General features: G+C 37.8%; 1 protein-coding gene across 1 annotated transcript in view; it reads right to left on the bottom strand.

The window, feature by feature from the left end:
* TMEM132D (transmembrane protein 132D) overlaps positions 1-21,891 on the bottom strand; it is a 270,775-nt gene that overhangs the window by 225,993 nt on the left and 22,891 nt on the right. The gene's annotated exons all lie outside the window — the stretch shown is intronic.

Below are 21,891 nucleotides of genomic sequence, written 5' to 3'. Positions count from 1 at the left end.
GTTTGATCTTTGCATCTCAAGAGAATACAAGAAAATTCATCTGAAATCAAGTCTACTTGTTTTTTTTTTTAATTTCAAACCTAAAACTATGGCCAAACATAGTCAAGATCCAAACCCAAACAACTCCTCTTTGCTTCAACCTTAACTAGGATGACCTCTTAGCATTAGTATTCTCTGTTCATAAGAAGTCAGTGAACTAAAAGAAAACAACATCTGAAGGCAAAGAATCTAATCAAAGCTACAAACCATAAAGGCTTTGCCTCATGGATAGTGTCTCTTGACCAAAATAAAGCTCAATTCACATCATCGCTTCAAATACTTAATGATTTTCAGTCTTTTATAATGCAGATCAATTAGCTTGTTATTGTACTACGGTCAGATTAAGTTTAAGTAAAGTTGTTATCCTGTGTTTGATAGCATATGTGCAGGTTTAGTCTCTGACCAATTTCCAGCGTGCAGGTATTAGTAGCATACATTACTGATCAGAGACAGAGGGTAAACTTTAAAAAATGTTTCCTTCATGACAATGTTCCAATAATCTGTCGAAGTAGCTTGTTTTCATGCCAATAAGAAAGCCAAACAATATTTCTACAAATAAAGTTAAAGGAAAATACAATAAAAATCAAGCTATGTATTCCTATACGCCAATGAAAACTTTACACTAATGGAAAAAATAAAATGCATAGTAAATTTCTATTTACAGCCCTCATACCTAAAGGTCACATATATCCTACTCAAAAATATACCATAGTGTGTACCGAAGGCAGGCTTGGAAATGATCCTGTCAAGAGTAGAAGAGCACTTACTAACGCAAAGCACACATTTCTGTCTGTAAGTAAAATTGAAATGAAAAGAGCTAAAGAAGGTAAATGTATCACAATTAGGTGAAAGAATAATAAATGTCCCCTTTATATTATTTTAATGTTCCTCTGAAAACTTTATGCTACTCAATTCTGCAAGAAATTTCAGAGGGGCTGTTGGAATTTTGACCTTTCTTGACAGTGTTACTTTCCTGATCAAGGTGTGAGCATTAACCGGTAACTACCCCATTCATATGAGTAATGTCCATTTTAAAGTTTCCACTGTAGTGTAACACCTAATTTGAATTACTGTCTGTGAAAAGAGTAGATTCAGCACATCTCATTTATGTGCTTATCTAAACAGCAGACAGCCTCACAATATAATTTAGTGTATACAGCAGTTTGCTAATAGAGAAGCTAAGCACTGAGTAGCTTTTACTCAGAAGGTTTCTGTAGCTTGAAATCTGAACACTTAATACAGCAGAAGAATTTAATTTTCTGGGGCATAGTTTCTCACTGACACAGGTGCTCTTAGAGGAGAATTTACAGTGTCCATTATCTTCTCAAATAGGAAGCACAAGAAATGACCATGCAAGAAAACACATTATAAAAGGCTTCACTTAATCTGAGATTTGTGGGAGTAGGGCTCCAGTTTAAACATCAAAAGCTAAGTTCAAAGTCCTACTGAAACAGGATCTGCAGATGATCGTCTGTAACTCCAGGAGCTGCCCTGCCCATTTAGACAAATCATGACTGGAATTCTTACACAGTCATTACACAGCACCATTTATCTTGCTTAGTGTCTCTGACTAATGGAGAGGACACAGACATTGACAGACTACGGAAGATGCATTACCTTGGCCACTGGGAAGGGGAGTAAAGAACAAACACAACGCTTTTCATCTCGCTTTGGCAGAATGGCAGGGGAATAACTAAAACACGGTCAATACACTCCTGGGAATACCTGACTGTCGGCTTGCTAAGAAGTAAGCACACTCTTTGCCTTAGGCTGGAAAAGCAGCTCTTAATTGGAATCAGATTGTGACCACCACACTCACAAAGTAGGGAACTTGCAAAGACCCTACTTTGTGAGTAGTTCAACGGATGTCAGCCAGGCCACTTGAGAAGTAAGGTACCAATCTATTCTGATTTCCTCACAATTCAGTGGTATATTCCTCTCTTTTGGGCACTAAGAACCTTTCAACTTTGCTCATGGGGATGAAGTGTGCTAGACTGATGCAAGTCCTCTCTTTACCCCAAGAGCCTACCTGTCATGGGGAATCAATATAAAATTCCCCATGTCAAGCTCAGTAACAGATTTCACCTGCGGAACAGGAACATGAGTCAGAGCTCTCTTTGATACATTTCTCAGGAGGCCTTCACTCCTCAATGGGGATGTACCTGTTTCCAAACAGTTCAAAGCTGTTACGTTCAGTCTGTTATTTTACAATAAGAAGACCCATCAAGATGCAAACAGTACAGGAAATCAAGACACAGTCTCTGTGTAAAGGAAGTACAACTGAAACGAGTTGTGACTTCATAATGTTGAAACCCATGTTAATAAATAGTAGCAAGACACAAGATGGCTGAATTTCATTGGATTAAAGGGACATGGTAGAATTCAGGTCAAAACTGAAAGGTTAGCTCCATTTACTTCAGCAGGGGGTGAAACGTGGAACGTGATGGAAACATTGTGAGTAATGGGATTGTGCAGATTTGTGGTCCTTACTCAGATGACCAGAACAAGAGTTCACCAGGAAAGAACTAAACAATAGCTATAACATTTAAAATGAAATGCACAACGTACAACAAAACGTTGACATGACATAACCCGCAAAGACAGCAGAAACATGTCCTTATAGCAAGAATCACGGCACACAGGTGCAAGATTTTTTCTATTGAAGTTGGCGTCCTGTTATTTGCATGCTTGACTTCCTTTCCTGGTCCATGCCGGTCTCCGTAACTGCACAGGTGTACAACTGCTACTACTGAAACCAGCTAGCTGGGCAGGTTCACAGATGCTCAGCCTGAACTGGCTGACATAACCAGATACTGAGAGGTCCTGTTCAGGTGTACAAAGGAGTTGGGAACTTAAGAATACCTGAGAAGAAAAATTAAAGCTAGGCCTTGGAGGTCCTAACAGAAATGTCCTGAGAAACAACAGGATGAAGAAAAAGCTTTAACTGAGGCTTCTTCTGTCTCTATTTAAGTTAATAACAAAAGGACACCACAATGAAATAGGTACCTTAGGATAAGACATGGTGTATGTAAACGGCACTAATCTGCACATAATGACAGTAGACAAATAATTTACGAGCATATATACTCACTGAACCGAGAGAAAACCACAGTTTTAGAAAGGAGTAGTTAAACCCAAAAGCTAACCTAGTTTCCAAACCTCGTATGTGGAAGCATCCTTACAGCAGTTGATTCAGTATTGAAAATGATCAGCTGCAGCTTGCTTTAATGATCCACTATGTAAAGAAGCTCCTGAATGCTGGTAAATGCCCATCCTGGGTGGGGATACTCACTCTGACTGCTTGAAACAGGACAAATTACTCTGTTAGCTGTGTCGAGCGCTTAGGAAGTTTGAGTCCTTGTCACAGATTCTGCTGTTGCTAGCACTCTACTGTGGAAACCAAGGCTAATTAACAAAGAAAGCAAGAGCCGGATCATATTTAAAGGTGTACAGGTAGATAAATATACTTTCTACATGCTGGAAAATTTCAAGAGATGAAAAGGATAAAACCCACCATATGCCAGCACGCAGTGGCAATCTGTCAAAGGTGCTCTGACTTCATTATCACCTCCAAAGTACAGTTTTCCCATTGTGTTTCAGCTATGAACATAGCAGAGGGAGATTTCAAAGCAGGTTACATAAAACATTTTTTTGGCAAAGATCCACAGCTTTATGCTATGAACCATCTTTTATGTTATGTTTGGTTTCACTGTACCATTCTGATTTTAACAATACCATGGATAATAAGTGAATATGTTTCACAACTTGGTAAGATAACCAAAATGCCAGCATCTACCTAATGAGCCTTATAATTGAGTTGTAATGAATTTTATATAGTGCTGTGTAACTTGAATGGTGCAAGGGGCACTGCAAAGATATTTAAGAGGGAAGAGTTCTAGCACCTCACTTTTGAAAAGAAGGGAGGAAAATAATGGCTAGTTTACTCACACAGTTGTTATTCCTGACAGCATTCAATTCAAACCAATGATATTACTCATGTGAGTAAATTTGTCATAGAAATAAGGCTGCAGAAATAAACCCCAAGAGGTAAAGGTGACAACATTTAGAAAGCTTTTCTTTGTGCGGTATCTAGCTAAAACTGTGTAATGCATTCCTGTGAAGAAGTGGTTTACTCTAAGATGATGTGAAAGCCTTGGAGTTCTGAAAAAGCTAATATCCACTTTTAAAAATATTTTCTACTGATCAGGATTCAGGCATAAAAGCGAGAAAAGTCAAGTCTCTATTCTTTTGCTGGTTTTCTCTATTTGATGAACATCATTACCTTATTTGGATTTCACCTGGAAAAGAAATTAAAAATGAAATGAAAAATGAAATCAGGTCAACAAAATCAAAGAAATACTTTTAGATATCCTAACTTGCTGACAAACTTTTTAAAAAGAGGAACAGCAGATGACAACTAACAAAAATATGCTTTCACACAAAACATTACCTGAAGTAAAATGCATTAAATTTGAACACCTGAGAGCACTTGTGTGAGTACCCTGAATATTCTGAAATACATTTGATGACTTAAGAATAAACAGTTGAAGGTTCTGTATTTACCCCTGTAAGACAAAATAAAAATAAAAATAAAAACACAACCCTCCACACTTTTCACGACGTTTTGCCCAAGAGGTACCTATAGGTATTTTCCAAGAAAGATATTGAGACAAGATTTTCAGCTTCTAATCACCCATAGCTACCGACACATTTTCAGGAAAACGGAGTTTGTATCTGAAAGTATTTCAAAACTTCATGAAAATGTTTGACATGCAGAAGGTCTGCAGCACTTCTGGGTGGATTTTCAGGAGAGGTTAACACAAGAGGATAAGGGATGCTGTGCAACTACACAAATGGGACCAGCATGCTCTGCACTGATTGATGCTCATGGGTAGCTCTAGTTCTTACTCTTTTCTCCAAGCCACTGCTATGGTACATCCCTAGATGGAATTAACCCATGTTAAGCAATGGAGTTTGAAAACATTTTGTATTTTTAAAAATACTACTAAATACTAAAACCTTAGCCTGGTAGATATTTGCTTAGATTTTAAAGCATATTCCTACATGGATATTTTTCTGCATTAGATTTTTATTACATTCATTTTTTTAATTGAGACTGCATACTGCTTGATTGCCACATAAACCCCTCAATTCGGGGGGATCCAAAAACATGCTGCTAAGGAAGATGATTAATGTCATGGTTTTCTTGTTGACACAAGTCAGGATTGGAGGATTCTGAAAACTTCTGTCGCTTCGAGCTTTCTGTATAATGTTTCTTGTAATAAAAGTTTGTGGCTACAAGAGCTGAACAGAAACCAGTAATTTCACTTCATAGGAGTTTGTGTCAATATCTTATCTGGGCCTACTATGCCATGGGAATTTCATATTATCAAAGGATTTCAAAGAAAAGCTGGATGAAACTCAGTTTTATGCAACTGTGTCTGGTTTTGACACATGCAATCAAAAAATACAGTCTGATCCAAATCTCCACGCAGCCAATTAAAAAAGGCTCCAAAGGACTTCATCATCTTCAGATCAGCTTCTTTGTCTGGATTTTGTGCCACAATACAAGCCAAGACAACAACTGATTGTCACAGAAATACTCTATATATTCACTACTTTACAGAGAAGTTCCATGGTGCCAAACTGTGGCATCAATAAGAATCAAATAGCTATGCTGATCCAGAAATAAGAAGCAAGCCCACTAATTGTTATGACAGGCACACTCTGAGCTCTGTTGGGATTGCATCTGAAATAAAGGCTTTGTGTTTCCATTGTCTAAGGAATGAATTGTGCCTTACTGCCAGGAGTCTCATTTTATACCAGCAAAATATTCTAAATATTGGGATCAGGTAATCAAGTGACTTACATATACCTCAACTTTCCCAGTACGCATACTAAATTAAAACCAAAATCTTCCCACTGACACTGTCTGTTATGTTATCAAGAAGTTCCATTCCTGCAGTTTATGAATAGAATACAGTTGGCTTCACTCAGCTCTCCTATTTTTTACAAGCCTGATACTTGTACAACCTGGCAGCTTTTTAGCTCAATCATATAAATGTCTTAATACCCTACATTGATCTGGAATCAACACAGTTGCCGACACATGGATAAAAAGCATCTGGAGAATTCGTTGGTTGTTATTTCAAGCTGTTTATTATTCCTTGAGGACTCATATGAACACTCAGAACTATCATGCCTGCATTAATACTGCTCTCCTACACCTCTGGGTACAGTAACACTGTACATTAAAGATGCTTTAGAAAATTGTTTGCGAGTTGATATTGCACTGGGATTACTTTGTACGGTCTGCAGCTTTGCACTAAATAAATACTGGAAAACTGCGTGCTGTGAAGAAGGCAGTTGGAACTCCTCAGTCTGGCCTTTGGAACACAGTTAAGAATAAAAATAAAGCATTGATATTTACCAAGTTATATTTCAAATCTTGGATTTGGCAGACCTGTGATTAATAAAGACTCAGGGAACATTAGTAATGCTGTGCTTACAGACTAGGACTGCAAAACAATCGTTCACAGGCTAGTGAAAGAGCATTTTGTAAGCTGTTCTTGTTGCCCATATGGAGGCAGAGATCCCCATTTTTATCACTATGGTGCAGTATGACAAAGAATTATGAAAAAAGCTACCACAAAGAAAGAGAGCAAAACAAGATGCAAGCATCAGGGAAAAAGTGGGAGAGAAAGCATCTGAAAACTCCTTGCTGGACTATCTCTGATCTAGTGGGAGACCATCAGCCACTATTATACAAATAAGTTTAAGTCATGCAATCATCCAAGAAGAAAAATCCTATTAAGTGGAACGGATTGTGTTGATATTAGGAAAAACTGGAGGAAGGGTGAGAGTAAGAATGAATCAAAACATCCAGATCCAGACATCCAAATCAGTCCTAATTCCATTACTACCACTGAAAATAATTTCATGCTGAAGTGGGGCTATAAGGAAAATCTATTGTACTAGTTTTTCAAGACAAATTTCAAGACAAATCAGTACAGTCATAAAACAAGCTACATTCTGTGTAGAAGTATTTAGTACTACACAAACTTGAATAACTACAACTTTACAGCTTTGCTGATGGATATTTAAGAAAATAAAATTTCCACTAGTGACCTGACTGACTGAGAAAAAAATTCAGTTCCCCTTGGTCAAGCAAGCAGTCAGTGACACATTTGTAAGTCCAAGCCCCTTGTCTCAAAAGACTTACACTCATTCTCCTATACCAGGTTTCCTCCAAGCTACAGCTGTGAAATCACCAACTGGATAAAAGAATCTTTGTGCTTCTAATGAAGACCCTTTAAAAACAATAAAGTCCTTAAAAATCCTAGTAAAGTTGAGATAGAACCCAGTAGAAGTAACCACATCAAGTTGAGAGCAGGCAATTTTCTTGGGTACTGCAGAACTGCTAAAATACAGTTTACTTAGACATTGCTCTGTTTTAAGTACATGATTTCAGCAGCGCTTCCAGAATTTCAGGAAGACAGCAATTTGTTGCTCATTCAAACCAGCATCTCCAGGTATCTTAGAACAAAGTTCTAATTCAACTGAAGCAAAAAGAGAATGGAAGTTGCAAGTTTAGGCTTTCATTAGACTACAATAATAAGAAAACTTTTTGTCTCATCATTTTCTAATCAACCACTTATATGTTCTGTAGCACAACCATGAGATATGGGGGTTACCCCAACATTCACCTTCTCAACTTGCTTAATTCTGAAAACCACAAAGACACTTTCCATGCTCCAGATGGACATGAGCTCCTATGACAAGTCACTGAGACTTAAACGTCATTCCTGAGTCCAAACGCATAAAAGATGATGAATTAATTGCAAGAGTCATAAGGGAACCCAACTGCAAAATTCCTAAACCTAAAGGATGAGGCTAAAATAGTTTTTCATGGGTTTTCTTAAGAATGTTAAGCTTTTTTCCTTAGAAATGTTAAACTTCATCCAAATGGGGTTTAAAAAATAAAAAAACAACAAAACTTTAAATGGTCTAACACATACTGATTTACTGTGATCTATAAAAGCAAATATTATTATTATTGATGATAATATTTTTAAAACTATGTGCAGTTGGGAACACATCAAATGTCTCCTATATTTGGGATGAAAACAACACGGAACTCAAATTAGCAGCTATAAAAGATCTGAAACTGAACTTCTTTATTACCAATTCTAGCTAGTATCACATAATCTGTGATACAACTATGTAACACATTATGCAAACCACACAACTGCAGTCTATAGATTATGATTGTCAAAAGCCAGGAAAAGCAGGCAGTTGGCAGTAATATTAGAGTTTTGTATTGTCAGCTATGGTTCATGATGAAAAATGTCTTACTTCATTCATCTCAGAATTCTCTAAGTCTCATCTGTTCCAGTTCCTTGAGAAAAAGACAACCAAAGATATCTTTTATGATCCTTTTAAAGCAATCTACTTTTTAGCTACTCCTGCTCCTTCTGAATGACTCTCTACTAGTTCTTTCCAATTCATTTCATAGAGTTTTAAGTAATTAATTGAATAAACTCCCCATTCAGTTTAATATGCAAGTGCCCTATTTATTAGCACTGGAATTTGCTGACTGCATCTTTGGAAATATCCTGAATAATTCTTAAACTCCTATAATATGGTGTCCCCAGCCAAACCAATTTGAAACCTAAAGCCAATCTAAAGACAACAGCAATTTGTTGTTTTGTAATGTACCCTCACCCAAGTCAGAAGCATACTTACAGTGAACAAAGTGGAAATAGACAGTTCACCAGCTGGACAAGGCAAAATGCTTTAGAAAAAGTCAGCAGAAGACCCCATACAGAAGAATTTGGCTCTTTTGGCTTGGGCATCAATTTTCAATAGTGATTAACTGAAGCTGTAAAATTCAAAACTGATTTCACATTCCAAACTCAGATTGTTTCATTTAAAGTTTTTTAAGTGCTCAGATTAGATTTTTTTTTACTATAACCCATTATACTGATTGCTTATTATTTTCTATAACCATCCTATCTCCATATTACATTATATATGCACGAACCCACATAGTAAGTAGAGACATACTATATCTACATGTCTATCTAGACTGTTATTAATCATATAAAAGGGGAAATGAAAATAATTTGCCAGATGTTATTAAAATGTCCAAGTCATTTTATCACCTAGCAAAGAATAAAGAAGCTACTATGTGGTTGTTAATATAAAGTAGAAGGAAAATTACTGCTTCAGTATGGAAAACATTGTAGTCTCAAGCCTTTGAAAGTTGTCCCAAGCCTTTGGAAAGTCAGTTTGCCAATAAAACTGTCGGAGAATTGAATGTTAAGGATCACATCCAGCATTTCTTCCAAACTTCATCTGACCCAGCATTATTAATAAGACAACTCAATGCCTTGAGCAAGCAGATGGAGTAAAGAATGTAAAAATGATCTGGTACAACAGTGTTACTTTGCACGATTACAACACTTAACATTAAACATTTGAAAGAATTTTGCGGTACCAGTTAGCTCTTCAAAACAATGAAGTATTAGATCCAGTTTTAAGATCTGGAGGCAAAGCAGGCAACTGTCTTATAAATCAGGTACAGAGTGTGGCAATTCATGGGGCTTATACTAGATCTCTGTCTAGAATAAGGGTCAAATCTTACTTGACTTTTATGACACTGAGACTGTTTCCAAAGAGTCTTCTGTGACCATCAATCCATTTACCCTGGAGGTAAGCCTAGATGATGGAAGGATTTTCCATAGAGGTGTCTGGAAAAGTGTTTCTATATTAGCTTTCACTTCCTGGCCATAGATTACATTTTCTAAATCTTTAGTATCTCTGTTTCATAACAGATTTCCCATTTCCCATTCATGGCTGGGTATTTTACACCTGTAATATATCACATTCATGTCTTTAAATTTCAGTATACTATTTGAAAGAGTCCACAGCAAGACACAATCAAATTAGCTTCAACTGTCTGCAGGGCCTACTGTAGACAAAGCTGTAAAAAAAATCAGTAATTTCAACCTCAGTACTGACATGACAGTAAACACTATGCATAAAGGGTGTGCTCCAGAAATCCAGAGTAGAAAGACATATCAAAAAATTAATGAAAAAATACAAATATGTAAATGAAAAGAACCCTTTCTTCTCCCCCTTGATAAGGGAAGACATTTTTGTGGCTATTTATAGCACTTAAAGAGCTAAAGTTGCAACAGGGTTAGTAATAAATTAAATGGAAAAATTCTGGAAACCCAAGGTATGGTCTCCAAAAGTATGAGCAAAAACATGCTGCAAAATGACTCTTAAGTTGCATGTGTATTCACATAGGTAGCAACACAAAAAAGTAAATACCTGAGGTACTCTTCCCTAACTCCCAGCCAATTATTTGCACAGCCTGAATTTAATCATTAAGCAATCAGTTAAAGGAGAACAAATTAGCCTGTTTGTCTTTAATACTCAGGTGCACCATAGCCCTTTTGCACTCCCATAATTTCTTTATAATTCTTCTCAAAAAAATTCTTCCATAACTTTCCAGACATCCTAAGAATGGAGAGGGCCAGTTCTGCTGTTCACAGCTCTCACATAAATCTGGGGTGGCAGACTGTTAGCCAGAACTTCTACTCTTCTTCCAATTCCTCCTCAAAATCTCCCATTTCTTTTTGTTAATACTCCTATACCCTTTCATAGTCATTTGTAATTGTGCATGCTTCATTTCAACTGCAACTTCCTAAGGTTAGAGAACATGCCTTATCTATGTTTGAAAAGCAGAGCATAAATTAACAGTATTATATACATATTGCTAATAATAATAACAATTAATATTTACCCAGCAGAGCAGAAACTCAGATACAACATTCAATTTCAGAAAGTTCCTGCTGTTTTACCAGAATCTCAGTGGGTTGACTCAGGGGCAAATGTGCTAGAAAAATAGTTCAAGATCTTAACACAACCAAATGCTTTGGTCAAGATGAAATCCCAGACTACTCACAACTTTGGGGATGATGGTTATCCCTCACAAGATACAAAAATATGTATGCGGGACTGTGGTGGGTTGACCATGGCCAGCTGCCCGACCCCCACCCAGCCACCCTCTCCCTTCCCCTCCTCAACAGGATGGGGGAGAAAATAAGATGAAAACCCTCATGGATTGAGATAAAGACAGGGAGGTCACTTGCTCATTACCGTCACTGGCAAAACAGACTCGACTTGGGGAAACATAATTTAATTTATTGGCAATTAAAATAGATTTGGATAGTGAGAAACAGAGACAAAGTAAAACAACACCTTCCCCACCCTCACCATTTTTCCAGGCATAACTTCACATGTTTGTTCATACACGCAAGTTTCTCTGTTTCTACTTTTCCCTTTCATAACCTGTAACATCATACAGGTGGATATTCAAGCACTCAATCTTGGTGATTAAAGGAAACATTTTAAAAAAAAGTTAATATAATGAACTTACGTCTCCCCTATTTTCTTCCAAAAAGCTAATCATACTGCTGTTAAGAGTCATGCATATAAAAAAAGAAAGAAAAAAAAAAAAAGCAGTTTTGCAGTATTCAGAGGTATATATATCAAAGGAAACAAATGCTGCAATTAAGGTTGTTGGGCTTCTGTATTCTTCTCTAATACTGCATTTTTTGACTCAGCCGTATAATCTTGCAAAGAAGAATATAGATTTGTGGTAAGGTTTACTCCATAGTAACTATGTAATATAATAACATGCATTGAAGGAGACTAGGTAAGTTGCCTCAATGCTTTAAATAAGAAAAAAACATGTCAGGCACTGGAATAGCTTTTCCATCTTAGAGATCACTTCTCCAACTATGCCTTACTATAGAGAAAGATGTCCCTTCAGACAAAGGTACTCGAAAGCAAAATATGTTCATTGCAAAAATGTTGTACAGCTCTTCTCTAATCAGTCATCCATTAGCTCTGGCTCAGTGGGAAGGGAAAAATTGGAGCTGGATTTAGAAGAAAACACCGGTTTTATCATTCTTCCATAACCTTGGAAGAAATACGCATCAAGAGAATAATTTTTTTCCCTATTTTGTCATAATAGGCTTTTGCACTGTTAGAATGGCTCAAAAATACTACCGGAATTAAGAAATGGGCCTGAAGTGAAAGCTTCAAGTGAGTGAAACTGAGCAACTGAAACACACTACCCTTGTAGGCTGCATGTAAAATGCATCTATACAATGGTATTTTCGTATTACATTGCTTGGTTTTTCAGGGGCAGACTGGCATATCAGTGAAAATTTGTGGAGGGAGAGAAGGAGATATCCATATTTATGCAAGACCTGTATGAAAGATGTGATATATAGGTCGTCTTGATTCTCCCATAGCTTACTTGTGTGTCATGTAGCTTTTATTCTTATCTGCATCAGAGACGTAAGAATTATCTAAATGCAGATAAACATCCAATTCAGGGAAGCAGCAGAAGGTAAGATATTAGGGTCAAGTCCCCCACATAGCTCCAGAGATTTTGTTGACTTTACCAGCAGCAGAGCATTCTACAAAAACTGGGGAACTCTATTAGTTGAGCCTGAGAAGGAAATACATACTTGGAGTAAATATCTGTACTGTCTGTAATTTCAAGTTTGCAGGTATCTTTCACATTTTCTCTTGTCTGCAAAGACCAGAAATGAAGTCAATACCTAAGCAGTATACTCTGACTTTATATTCTTATAACACCCCTTATCTGAAGATGCTGAAGGCATTATAATACTGTTCCAAGAAAATTTGCAGAAAAATAAATAACAAGGGGTCAAACTGACAACACATATTTTCATCGCCCTTCTTGAATTTCTCCTTCCACTCAAAACATCAAAGAAAAAAAACCACAAACAAAGCAATTGCAGCTCTAATGTTTGCACTTACAGTCTTAAGAGTCAATACATCCAATAACTGTAGTCTCAGTCTGTTTTTCTCCTGTCTCAGAAAGCAGGAATTTCAATAACTTTCACAGAAATATTAAGGATTCCTCTTTATTTGTCTTTAGATATAAACCTTAAAGACTCAAATATATTCAGGGTTTCCTCCACAACCGCAGAAATGTGAAGTTTTTTTAATAAATGAAAGTGGGATTCATAGCTAAACCCATAACTTCTCAAAAGCACCAAATACCATGAGACTGATTATTCTACCATAGCAACCCTTCAAATGCAGAATATAACCTTACTTTTAATCTTGCCTATCAGTATTACTGCACAAAATTTTCCAGGCTTTGAGAGTAGGGTATTCATGATACCCTTTGGTAAAATGGGAAGAAATGCTGTGTTCATGCATGAATGATCACAGCTTTTAGAAGGGATTTTCTGTTCAAGAAGGAAATATGCATGATATGCAGATGGACAAACTGTAGAAAGAAGACCTAAATCTGCTGTGCAGAGATTCCACAGCCGAAATAATATTGAATAGAAGAGGAAACATACATTCACAACAACCACCCTTCTACAAAAGGCCTTTAAGAAAGAAAAATCTGGAGAAAAATCTTCTCAAAGTGGAAGTACAATGAATGGAGGGAGGTAAACATTCTCCACAGTCTCACATGGAAACGAAAGGAAAGACAAATGTGAGAGAGAGATGTGATTTGGAGCTGTGCTGTCTTGATCTCACTAATACCCCACTCTGCCAGAAGCAGTAAACTCATGAACTAACAGTTTCAGCATATTCTATAGCAGCCTTCCAATGGCTGAAGTTTCATAGATATGGGTACGTACCTCAGCTAGATGAAAGCCAATTCAGGTTTATCCACTATGCTGCAATCATGCCTCTATTTGTAGCTTCACTGTATCACAAACCCAACAAAAACCCCTATACCTAGTAGTAATGGTGAAGACTGACGCATTCCACATAGATCAGTGAAAGGAGTATCATCTTTTAATATATTATATGGTTACTTCCTCTTATTTGATTTGGGGTGGGGTTTTTGCCTCATAATCCTCTTCCTAATAGATCTGGAGCTACCAGAAAAGAATCACTGGCAAGTTCCTCCACATTTAAATACACATATGTGGAAACAGAGAACGCATCTATTAAGAACAACATATGTAAAAGTGCGTGCCACATCCCCTACATGATTAAAAGGTAATCTTCATGAAGAAATGTGCCATGTATTTCTTTATATTAATGTTAATAACTTGCTAACTAATGATAAATGTATGACAATTTATTCTAAGTGAAACGAAGTGTGCCCTAAAGACAAACTATGCAAATGAAAGCCTCTGCTCACACAGGTTTAGAGCATGTACGTTAATAACCATGTATCTTGACTGCAGTGAAAATGATTGTATGAGTGATATATTAAGGCAGATCTGGATGGAAGAACACAAAGTACCACAGGGTTATCTAAAATGCTGTACAAGCCCTAAAGTCTGGCACGCTACCATTCCCAATGTTTCAAGGCCTACAAACGCAAAACATATAATTATTTCTCCTTCTCTTAACAAACATACTTTCCAACTTTATACCTTCAAGGTTTTGCACAGTGTGTAAGGTCTGTCCTCTTTCCTTGCAAGTGGTAATGAGGACCCCATGAGAGGGTGAGTGGCCATGACTAGCTGTGTTCCTTACCTCACAGAGCCATGACCTAAAACATATGCTCTTGTTCATCTTTGGTTTCATCTCTCTAACGCTGTCGTTTGTATTCTGGAAATATTTGTTGCCACTGAGACAAGGATGTCACTGTTCAAACACATAGTTATTGTCTGTATATCTTACATGATACTCTAGGTATGGCTCAACACATTCCTCCTCGTGGTCTTTTTGGTGTATTAAAAAAAGGGAAGGTGGCTTACACCATTGTGCTTGGGATGTTTCCCAGATTCACACATGAGGAGCAGAATGTAGCCAGAAAATTTCCTTCATTCTCAGTAAAATTCCAGGACATCTTCACTCACCCATCAGAATCCTTCCAGTGCAGCAGACTTAGCAGAATCGGAAAACTGAACCCATAACTACCATCCAATAAACTCCACAATATTTCTTTCCACAGACAATCATAAATGGAGAGGTGATGCCATCTCTCCTTATGCTGAGTAGCCCCCAGTTGCCACTGGCACCGTTCAACAGAAGGATGTCAGAATACCTCGTCTGTGCAATTCTTCTTCCTACAATAAAGATTTGTGAAACACTGGAAAGCAAGCACAAGACTGAAGTTATTTTCTTTCCCTAAAGAGATATAAATGGGCAAGGCCATGTCAGGGAAATTTAAGTTTAAATTTGGAATGAAATGAGGATAGCACAGCTGTCATGAAGCAAGCTGTATCTATTGAAGTTATTTTCAAAATCAAGAATAACATTCGCACCCCAGCCACACTTACCCTCTCCTTCCTTCCCTTTTCCTTCTGTGTACCTTCACCCAGACACACTTGCACAGAGCGGAATGACTAGGTATGAAACAACACAAAACACAGTGGGAAAACCTAAACGCAGAATTTCATTAAACAAAATGTGTAGATGTTATATGGCTCTTTTTCCTCTTGTACACTCCTTTCAGTGTATAGTGAGAATCCATTTTCTCTTGAGCTTTGTAAGCACAACTTTCTTCCCAGAGACAGACCTTGTCATTAATACTGTATTTCTTTTGGAGGGACAGGGTAACATTACATTCTGCATAAATTATGTAATGCTTTGGCCTACACAAAGTGAACACTAATTTCTGAAGAAGGTCAAAAGCCATCAGTAACAGTCAAGTCTCCATTTTTGCCATAGACTCTTTCTGATGGTCATCCTTGGTCTTCTGATCATAGAAATGTTTGGCTAGGAAAAGACCCTTAAGATCATCGAGTCCAATTGTAAATCTAGCACTGCCAAGTCCACCACCAAGCCATGTCCCTAAGCGCCACTACTACATGTCTTTTAAATACCTCCAGGATGGTGACTCAACCACTTCCCCGGGCAGCCTGTTCCAATGCTTGACAACCTCTTCAGTGAAGAAATTGTTCCTAATATCCAAACTAAACCTCCCCTGGCACAAGGTGAGGTAGTTTCCTCTTGTCCTGATGTTCCTGTAATGTCTTTTGTCCCATCATGTTACATTTGCAATTTACTACTTGCTTGGATCAAGGTCTTATTTTTGCAAAGCTTAGTCCTGCTCCCACCGAAGTCCATGGCAAATCTTCCCTGGAAACAGAAGCAAATCTGCACAACCACAGGCTTTCAGAACCCAGGACAGAGTGTGATTGTTTTCTGCTGCCCTGCTCGTGTCCCCTCCACATTAAACAGTAGAATTCCATAACTGAATGAGAAAGATCATCATCTACCATTCTTCAGAAATTAGATCACCAACCCATAAATTTACTCCTGCCACTCGGCCAAGCTTTAGTGAAGACTCAGCAAGAGAGAGCTCCTTTAACAACCAAATTTAGAAAATTAGCAAAGAATTTGTCTAATTAAATCCTTGACCGCTGCAGAAGGATACTCTGAGTGAAAACACACTCCCGGACTGTAATGATTATGCTAATCTAGTGAAGAGAAAAGATGTGTTGCGTATTAATCAAAGTCCTGAGCTCAATTTCTCATTGTTCTTGGACTAAGTGATCAATATAGTGACACTCTCTTGCCACAGGTACAGAAGGACTCTGCCAGGATTTTACATTTATCTTGTGCTTGTGAGTGAAATGCAACTAATGAAGGTTCATCATACAAGAAAGTTAAAAGGAGCATTTTAGGGGGAAAATTGCATTGTCAGAAGATACAAAGTAGACAGTAAAACCTGTCTTTCACCTCCACTCTCTATAGAGTATCATGTACTCTAAAAACCACAAGAGATTAATCAAACATCTTTGGGGAAGGTTCTTTCTCCATCTCCTAAAGACCATTTGGACACCAGTTCTATAAACAAAGATACACATTCCTTTTCTCCTGTCTACCTAACTTATATTCTCAGAATTCCAGAGTTATTACTGTACTACCCAATAGGAACACACAGCACAAAATATGATGTACCTATCAGGCACTAAATACAGTAATAATCATGTAGTTATCATGTGTGCCTGCAATGACCTCCTGCGTTGTCATTCTGGGATAGTAAAGTATTACTGCTGTATGCCATCCTCTCTCTGGCTAGCCTTATGCAGCCAGCTGGCTGCACTAAGAAGTTCAATTCTCAAATTATTAAGAATATGCTGTTAACAAACCCTTGTTACTTATTATATACACAAACGTAAGATGGAAAAGTGAATATAAAACAAAACAAAACAAAAAGACAAGGGCTAAGTAGCAAAGAGAGTACTACTTCTGAAGTATAATGCCTGATTTGGCTTGGAGTATTTTTCTCTTCATAAAATTCATTTCAAACTCCAGAATCCCAACATGGCTTTTGAATACCATTTCTTAGATTATTTAAGTTACCCCACAGATTTCTGCTACAGAAGGCTTTACCCAGTACTCTGTTTCCAACAGGCTGTTGCCAGAAGAGCTAGTCACATACTGATTTGAAGCATTTTGTCAAAAGGACAGCTAGGCAACCACAGACAAGTGGGACTTAGTAATGGTCTCAAGGCTGGGTATGTGTGCCGTAACAGACAGAATTCATAGAAGTTAGGGAAAAATACCAGCAACCTGTAAAGCTAGTTTTACTCCATGGAAAAAAAACAGAACAGAACACTGAAACTTTCTCCCACTGAAACTGATTTCAAAATAGTTGCACCAAGAGTAAATTTTCAACTGCTAGTTCTAGTGTACATGAAGAAGGGACTTTATTCTGAAATTACTTTCTAGGTATTTCAAAACATAAGAGGCCCATGAAAAGTATTGCGGAATTCACTATTTCCCTATCTGAGGCTATGTCATTAGATTACAAACCGCATCACAAAAGTAGCTTATATGCACATTGAAACTCTCAGATTCCTAGAGCAACTGGAAGCTATCCGTAGTTCACATGAAGCTATATTAGATCATTTAACCACATAAAACAGAGAAAATTCAATGTGACTAAGTAAAACACATTTAAGTAGGGATTTACATCCCCCTGCCTATGTGCCCTTGCACAATTGGTCCTTGCTTTCAGGTTCAGGTTCAGACTAAAAGTGCCTCTCGGCAAACCCTTGCCCAGCCCTCTCAGCCCACAGGATGGGAAAGGGCAGAATTTTCATCACTGCAGAGGCCCTGATGTGTCTGTTCTCTCTCTCAGCCATCTTTTAGTCTCTGAAAGGTACACGACTATTTTATCTTCATCCTGCTTGTCACACAAATGCTTCCCATCATAACATAGACAAGAAGGATTTACAGTATTCTACAACTTGCTATGTAGGTTAATAGCTCATTTTGCCTCCCACGGTACATATGATTCCTATTAGTACTAATAACTCATAAGAAATAGGCAAATGCCTTCCAAATATCTGAATGAGTTATCATCTTCAAAAGCTTCTTTTGTTAGCAATTAATCTCTATGTATTTTTTCCTAATACATTGTATAGAGATCAATAATTATTATACTCTAACCAGCAGGAAGTAAGACTTATGCAGCCAGTCTTGAAAATATAGCCATTAATAAACTAATTAAAGAAACCATTAATAAATCCATCCAAATTGATTTCAACTTTTCTGAAGAACAAGGTAATCCCACAAAAGAAAAATCTGCTTTGAACATTGTGTCAGCTTGCAGGGCAGGTGAGGGAACAGTAGAAAAAATTCCTTTATAATTGAGTCCAATGTATTTTATTTCTTTCCCATTTATGCACACAAAATACTCTTTAACCACTATATTGGCTGGACAGAATGAAGAAACAAATGCTAAAGTCAGGCTAGTTTTCCCTTCTACTCACCTGATGTATTGGGTTTGCATGGCAAGGTTTTGGTAGCGGGGAGCTACAGGGTTGGATTCTGTGAGAAGCTGCTAGATGCTTCCCCAATGTCCCATGGAGCCAACAGCAGCCAGGTTTGAGAGGGACCCGCCACTGGCCAAGGTCAAACCCATCAGTGATGGTGGTAGTGCCTCTGGGAGAACGTATTTAAGAAGGGGGGAAAAAAACTGCACAAGGGCAACTTCAGCCAGAGCAGAGATTCCCCTGCAGCCCGTGGGGAAGACCATGGTGAGGCAGGCTGTCCCCCTGCAGCCCAGGGAGGTCCACAGTGGAGCAGATCTCCACCTGCAGCCCGGGGAGGACCCCACGCTGGAGCAGGGGGATGCCCGAAGGAGGCTGTGACCCCGTGGGAAGCCTGCGCTGGAGCAGGCTCCTGGCATGACCTGTGGCCCCATGGAGAGAGGAGCCCAGGCTGGAGCAGGTTTGCTGGCAGGACTTGTGACCCTGCGGGGGACCCACGCTGGAGCAGGCTGTGCCTGAAGGACTGCAGCTCATGGGAGGGACCATGCTGGAGCAGTTCATGGAGAACTGTCTCCCATGGGAGGGACCCCACGCTGGAGCAGGGGAAGAGTGTGAGGAGTCCTTCCCTGAGGAGGAAGGAGCAGCAGAGGCAACGTGTGATGAGCTGGCCCCAACCCCCATTTCCTGTCCCCCGGGCTACTGCACGGGGAGGAGGCAGAGAATTTGGGAGTGAAGTTAAGCCTGGGAAGAATGGAGGGGTGAGGGGAAGGTGTTTTAAGATTTAGTTTTTATTTCTCATTATTCTACTCTGATTTTGATTGGTAATAAATTAAACTAATTTCTCCAAGTCAAGTCTTAATGTCCGTGACAGTAATTGCTGAGTGATCTCCCCATCCTTATCTGGACCCACAAGCCTTTTGTTATATTTTCTCTCCCTCGTCCAGTTGAGGAGGGGAGTGATAGATTGGCTTTGGTGGGCACCTGGTGTCCAGCCAGGGTCAACCCACCACACCTGAGCAGGAACAGTGAAATTGATTGGATTTTTTTGCAACTCCAAATGACTAGTATGAATAGGTTTTCCAGGATCAAGAGTCAGCTTCTGAACTGGTATAAACTGACACAGAGTGATGTATTTATTTCATCAGTTAACTCTAATGGTGACAAATGATCACACTAAATCTCTCAGGACGCAGTTTCGTATTGTATCCTCATTCCAAAAAAAAAAAAACCCAAGAAATTTTTCAATTCTTCTTTGAGGAAGAATAATCTCCTTGGACTCAATCCAGAATTTACTGAAGTCATTGGTTTAGTATCACTGGATCAAATTTTTCTGAAGCATCTTTTGAAGACATCTCAAGAATGCTTTTAGGAAATAATGATATAAGAATGTGTTTACTTATAGAAGATTTTGCAGATTTCCATTCTTAGAATGTGTTATTGTCTCAGTAATTCTTCGATTTTCTGTGAGCAACAGTACTTAACATTTCGTTAAATAAACAATAAGCAACTCTTACTCTAATTGGAGAAAAATAATTTTCTTGTTATAAGCTACCTGTATTTTAAACTGCTTGTTATCTGGTATAGTTAGTTATTTCATATATTGACACATTTCCTGAAAAATAATTTTTAAAATATCTGCTTTTGTTAATAAGTGGTAATAATATGACCCTAACAAAGATATTTTCCCCCAAATAGGAATCTGAATTTCATTTTCTTTGATACATCAAAAAGGTGAAAACATAAATTATGGAATTCCCATACAAAGTTTTCTTAAGGTAGTTTTTAAAGTCGGAAACAAAACAGATACCAGCTGTTAAAGAAAAGATCCTAAAAAGGCTTATTGTATTAGGAAATAAAATCAGGGAAAGCACATGTATCAAATATATGTGCTGTGAAAGCAGAAGTGACTCTAATAAGAAAGTTTTTCCTCCTGTTAAAATCAAAGGGGATAAATTCTGTTTCCTGTTAAAGCAAAGTAAATCCATAGTAATTCCCCAGAAACTGCTGTGCATTTACGTCAAGGTAACAAGTAGCTGAATTTAGTCAGCGTTCTTGAAAATCAGATTAAAATTAAGCTCCACAAGTGCTACCCACACACACAGAGCATCCTATTTTATAAAAGGTTTGTCATATTTTAATCAGTAGAGGACAATGACATGGGCTAAAATATAATTCATATATTGTTAATAAAACTTCAGAAGCGTCTGGTTCATTAAATGCTCACAGAATGCCCTGGTGCACTCAAGAGGTGAAAGCAGACTGACACAGACTAGAACATTAAACCTGGACAGCATTCTATTTTTGGATTTAGGCAAATCAAAAGCATATGCAGAATTTATTTTTTAAGGGCTCTTTACTTTCATCCCCTCATTTACATTATAGTCTGAAGCATAAATGCTAGAGAATTTGTCTTTTACCCATATGTAAGTGGTCCATAACTTCACAGCAAACTTGGGATATTTTGTCCTATCTGAGAAACATGAAACATGCACAGAGTGATCTCATGACACCTGCAAATGAGAAAAGTCAGGTAAAATTTACAGTTCAGAGAGGCAAAACAGCAAAAGCTTGGGAAAGGCTAATTTAATGCATCTGTCATATACAATTACACAGTCAACTGTAATCCAAAACATCTATTTTTTTCCTCTTCAGACATGAAAGAGCCAATTGCCCAGGCTCCGAATTAAACATCTGTTTCACAAAACAAAGATATTAACCTCCAAGTTTTTTTATGAACCAATAAAATTCAATCATTCAGCACTACTCAGTAACAGTTGTTTTCTCCATTACACAAATTGCTGCAGTCAATTCCTCAGCATAAACCACTACAGTGATTGAATTTTAAAGGTAGTGGGTGGGCTGTTATTAATACAGGTATACAGATGACTCTTTTACTAATACAATATATTTATTAAAAAAGGTTTTGCTGCTGTTTCTGTCATTGGATACATAGATGAAACTAAGTATTTAGACATGACAGAATCAAGTATAGTAAAAGAAACAAACACAACTGGTAGCTTTACATTTTGGAAAACATGCAAATCATGTTTCCATATTAATCACAAGGCTTTTAAATGGTATAACAATTATTTCA

The sequence above is a fragment of the Haliaeetus leucocephalus genome, unplaced genomic scaffold, assembly GCF_000737465.1.
Source record: "Haliaeetus leucocephalus isolate CR32 unplaced genomic scaffold, Haliaeetus_leucocephalus-4.0 Scaffold802, whole genome shotgun sequence".
NCBI classification, from domain to species: Eukaryota; Metazoa; Chordata; class Aves; order Accipitriformes; family Accipitridae; genus Haliaeetus; species Haliaeetus leucocephalus.
This window is presented reverse-complemented; position numbering and strand designations above follow the sequence as displayed.